We start from the raw sequence: 5,658 nt of genomic DNA, 5'->3' as shown, positions 1-5,658 counted from the left end.
AAAAGGAATAGAGACTTAAAGTTTGAGTTTGAAAGTCCTTGGTTTTCACTTTTGTTATTTAATGATTCCTCATGACCAGTGCAAAACGGATACTAGAAAGGACAGTTTTTAAAAGGAATCCATTTAAAAGAGTGACAAAATTTTAAAATTTAATTAGAGCATTAGCTTGAAAAAGAACTAGAATCACTAAAACAAGTTTATTTTATTTCACATTACAAAACTTAGCTTATAAATATGCATTGGAATTATTGCACGAATTAATCATGAGTTGGTTTTTGGCATATGTTTTCTGAAAAATAGCATGATCGTGGGATATAACATTTTTCTCTTCACTTTTAAATTTTCATAGTGGAGTCATTTTTTTTGCAAACATTTTCTAGGACTTCAGCACCTTTCACAATGGCCTTGTTTCATACTTTTATATTCAAGTTACCCTCTTTGAGGTGCTTACCTTGTCTGTTGCAACACCCAAATTTCCTGTTTCAAACTAATTTGTTTGTGTTGTCGCGTGTCATGGAGACTGAATTTTCACTTGGGTAGATGTTAGTGTTGTACATGGGAAGGGATGTTGTGTGGTAACTAATCTCTAGGTGTCAAGTTCATTAGAGCAAACATTCAGGTTATTATTACTGCTACCCTATCGTCCTTTCTAATTGGGAGGGGGAAACTAATCTCTCAACACCACTTTAAAATATTAATAAAGCAGTAGTAAAACTGTGAAGCTATAGTAGCGCTACACCCCAGGAACATTGGTCAAAGATCTAAGCCATATATTACTCTGAGGCATTTCCAAAAATCAAATTGTGGAAAGAGCGCTGAGGGAGAATGTGGAATTGACCTGCTAAATATGAGGATTTTTCTATCCATTTCCACTCTGTCATGTACATTGGAGACTGGGAGCTTTCACTCACCAAGGGATAAAGGGGAGTAAGAGAGTATCTTCTGTCTTCTACATCTATTGCCTAAAACCACTCAGGGCATTAACCTGTACCTCCAGCTCCTTGTCACCGCTCTATTAAATAGTACTTTCTAAATCCATTTGCAAATGAAAATTGGTCTAATATACTACAGCAGGGGCAGTAGACAACCAATGAACCAATGATTTTTTTTTTTTTAAGATTCATTTATTTATACAAGAGCTGGGGTACAGGCCAGAGGCGCGGGAGGGTGAGAGGATTCACCAGAGACAGAGAGGGGAGCAGAACAGGCAGATGACCGAAGGCCACTGCTGAGGGGAGCAGCAGGTGAGACAAGAGAGGTCTGCCGCACCATGTGGGACTCTCCCTGGCCAGCAAGGAATCGAACCAGCGCTGTAGAGACTGTGTACAGCTTCACAGCACAGCACTCTACCAGCTGCACCACCCCGGAGGCCCCCAATGATGTTTTGTGAGTGGATGTGTAATTATGTAGACTGTAATAACAATGATTATACATAATGGTTCTGCTGTTATTACTAATAACAATGGTGACATTTATTGAGCCCATACTTGTAGCTGATACTTCAGAACTTATCAGAACTTTACAACAACCCTATAAGTTAGCTATTGTCATTATTTCCATTTTACTTATGAGGAAAGTGAAACTGAAGGAGATTGAGTAACTTGCCCATGGTCACATAGTCAATAAGGGGAAGGTTGGAATGTGAACCCTCATATCTGACTCCAAGGTCCACAATGTAACCGCTGTGTTTTGCTGTCTCTGTGTAAAAAAGAAACTGAATGGTTTTGAGAGCAGAATACTTTAAGTTAGAGGAGCTACACATTTGTACCTTGTGGAGTAATCAGAATACTAAAGCTAAGAGGTTTTGAAAAGCTACTGTCAGGTAAACAAATTAAAAAACAAACATGGCACAGAGGGCCTGGACCTTGGAGTCAGATTGTCAGGTCCAGGTCCCCATTCTGTTATCTCATTCTACCAATGTCTCACATTGGTTTTGGGGTGGGTTCAAATGCAATATTGAATTACTAACCTATGTTTTTTTCTGTTCTTAGAAACTTTCTTTCAAGAGGAAGTTGGCATGTTTTCTATGATGTAAGCCTTAGGTAAATTTAGGAGATACAGGGTAGAGAGGGTAGAGCAAAAATGTTTCTGAGAAATATTGAGAAAGAAAATGGCTTCTTGTTCCATTGGATAAGAAAAAGACTCCTGAAGGCTGAGAGAAGTTACATGGAAGGAAGTAGATGAAGGACTCTAAGGGATCCCAGAGAGAGGGCCCCTCTCAGGAGGTGTCAGCTCTAAAGGAGACATGGGGACAGGACAGTAGATGTTTGGACATCAGACCATCCAAGAACATAGGGCTGTCAGGTCATCAGATTCCTTAGTGTGACATGAAAACAAGAGGGAAAAGAATCCGATTTTACGCTTAGCAGGACATAGAGGAAGCAAAGGGAACTGTGGGTCCAGAGACAGTCATTTAGGTAGAAATGAGATGACATCTTGCTCAAGTGTGTGGCCTGAGAACTCAAGACCCATTTGGCCAGTGCATGTCTCAGTGGACATCTGTGCAGGGAGATGATTCCCTCCCCCACAGCCAGTATTTTGGTACTTTGTATGCACTTCAGAACTTAGACTTGACTCCACAGAAAAGAAAGGTAGTTGAAATTCAAAATTTTTAAAATTCTATTCCTATCCTAATTTATCCAGGTGTACACTTTAAGATCCATACTTAGTCTCCAAAGATATTTTGATGATTCTTTGATTAATCCTTCTAAAAATTATATTGTACTCAAATTGTCCACTTTAATAAGCATTTCCTATACTGATATATTCTTCTCTTCTTTTAATTAATTTTTTAAAAGCAGATGACAAGAGCACTTGGTAAAACTCCTTGCCCCGCAGTCCTACCACTATTAGTTTTTTTGTTTCCTCTGATATTATGTGGATATAGTCTCATGTATAAAACAGGTCCACAATATTTTACACACTGCTCTGTACATTGACTTTTCCATGTTGCAAGATGTCTTGAGTATTATTCTATTTTCCATAGTTGAATTTGGCATTCTGTTGTAGACATACACCATGATTTATTTAAGCAGTGTCTACTGATGGAAATTTTGGTTGTTGCTATTTTTGCTAGAATGTGTTGTTCTGTAATAAATTGTCCATACCTCTTTGTACGTTTATTTGAACATAGCTGAATGAACATAGTAGAATATAGGAATAAATATTTTGTGCACTTAAAATTTTAACAGACATTGACCAGTGGCTCTCAGATGGGTTATACCAAGTGAAATTCCCACCTTATTGTCTGAGTATCTGTGTCCTTATATTATCAATCTTAATATTTTTCCTCAACTGATATATTAAGATTAGTATCCTATAAGTTTTTATTTTTAAAATAAAAGTTTTCTTCCAGTTTATCATTTGGTCTTTGATTTTATTTATTTATTTAGACATTTTATTCAAATATATTTGAATTCATCAGTCTTTTCCTTTATGGTTCTAGTCACACCTTCCACACTCACGAACTTTCCCTTTTAAACCTAAAAACTCTGCTTACTTTGAAAAATAAGTTCTATAGGAAAGACCTTAATACGTTTTTTCATACTCCATCCAATCTAGTTGAGTTAATTGTACTAAGATTGTAGTGGGGAGAAGGTCAGAGGGAGGGTTCAACTATTGTAAACTTAGTGAGCAAAGGCAAACTATGACAAACATGGTTTACATTTTCATATGAACAGAGAATTCTCCAGGACCAACATTCCTAAAAAATGTAGTTTCCTATAATAAGAATTTATATTCTCAACATTTTCACAAGTCAACAGTCCTTGAAATTATTAAAACAAATCTCAAATACAGGAGAAGTGTCTTATTCTATAAACACAGGCAAAATTAAACTTCATTATCTAGCTAAAACAAAGGGTAATGGTTTGCATTTCTAAGAGCACTTGTGATAACAACTCAAAGTTTCTCATTAAATAACATTGAAATACATTGCTATCATTGCCACTATTACTTTAACCAAGGCTGAGTCAAAGACCTTAGGCACTGAATGATGTACCTTAACTAATACAGATAAAGGATTTAAGTTATATGACATTGCAAAAGATGCAATTCAATTTAAATTTAACAAGAGATGAAAACTTGGTTGCTAGAGTACTACCTGTTGTCATGCTTACTAATTTTGATCATTTTTAAATTAAAAAATATTATTTTTATATTTATTATTAAGGTTACATTGGTTTACAGGACTATATATGATTCAGAGGAATTGGTACATCCCTCCTCAGTGTACATAGCCATGCCACACCCATCACCAGAGCATCCCTATTCCTTTATCTTATCCTATTGGGCTCCCTCCCCATATGATCCCCGCCACCCCCCCATCTAGTATTCTCAATTCTGCAATCCATTTCTAGGCTTTGTTTTGGTATAGTTTTGTCAGTTCCTTTTCTCTATATTCCACATATGTGTGAAATTGTCACAAAATATGAATGCATTCTCTTTGCAAATAATAAATGCAAGAGATAAAGATAACATGCCCTATGCCTCTGCAACTTTACCTGTTTTCCTTTTTTCTAGACCTCCAACCTCAGACTATTATTAATTTGTGCATATGCTTCCAGAGTTTTATTTGCATCTTCACTCAACAACATACTTTTCAGATCTATTTATGTTGAAATATTTAGATTCTTTCAACTGGTGCACAAAATTCCATCAGATACACATAAAAACATTTTTATTCCCATTTTGACAGACATGTAGTTTTTTCACCGGTTTTTGTTTCATGAATAACAATGCTGTCATGCTGCTTGTAAATGTTTGCTGCTTCTAAGAAAATAATTTAGTAATTAGAGTTGGCATTGATAACCTAAACTTCCATTTTGGGGATTACAAGTTGTAGGATATCTTTTCAAGTCAACTGAATGTTTATAAATTTCATTCTTGGGACTCTGAGGAAAACCTACCACCAGGTGGATGCCGCTCTGGCAGTAAAGTAAAGGAGACCCCAGCAAGCCCAGGGAAAACTTGTCCTCCCATGTCTTCCTTGTGCAGAGCTGATGGGAAGAGCATGAGAAGGAACATTGGGATTCCTCCATAAAGTTTACCTAGTTCTCCAAGAAATTATCTGAGAGATGGAAGACCAGGTCTGCTAAGGAAAAGTCAGTTTGAAGACAAGGCCTAAGGTGACAACGCTCACTATGACAGGGAGATGAACAATTATATTCCTCCTGATGGTGAAAGAAAAGAAAGAAAATAGATCTGAATGTTTCTAAAAACAGGTCTCCATCTGCCCTCTTTCTGGTCTGCTCTGAACATCACCCAAAGATCAAAAGTGAACACCCTGGTGTGTCCACTGGGGGTATAGCAAAGAAATGGGTGAAATGTGGTCTGAACAATCAGCCAAGGGTAAACAACCCTATGGATAGAAAGAAACTAAGCTAGAGGAGACATGGAAAAGAATGTTACAAAACATTTGTGATAATGATTTTTTTTTTACCTGTTATTAATCATTATCCTTATAGCTTTCCTTATTTTCAGAATTTTTTGGACTGGTCCGATGTGATTTTTATCTATTCATTTCCCAAAACATCTATATATACTGCATTATATTCATCATACAAGTCTAGTTTTCACCATACAAATGATCCCTCTTATCCAACTTACCCATTCTCTACCTCCTCTCCTTCTGGTAACCATACTTTCCCTGTTGTTGTC

The 5,658-nt window shown here is 36.6% G+C and overlaps 1 pseudogene; it reads left to right on the top strand.

The window, feature by feature from the left end:
* Positions 1-1,462: 1,462 nt before the first annotated feature.
* LOC119248201 (high mobility group protein B2-like) lies at positions 1,463-5,450 on the top strand (annotated as a pseudogene).
* The last annotated feature ends 208 nt before the right edge of the window (positions 5,451-5,658 follow it).

The sequence above is a fragment of the Talpa occidentalis genome, unplaced genomic scaffold (assembly GCF_014898055.3).
Source record: "Talpa occidentalis isolate TD23 unplaced genomic scaffold, MPIMG_talOcc4v2.1 talOcc4.16, whole genome shotgun sequence".
In the NCBI taxonomy this organism is placed as follows: Eukaryota; Metazoa; Chordata; class Mammalia; order Eulipotyphla; family Talpidae; genus Talpa; species Talpa occidentalis.
Note: the sequence above shows the minus strand (reverse complement) of the source record. Positions and strands in the feature narration are given on the sequence as shown.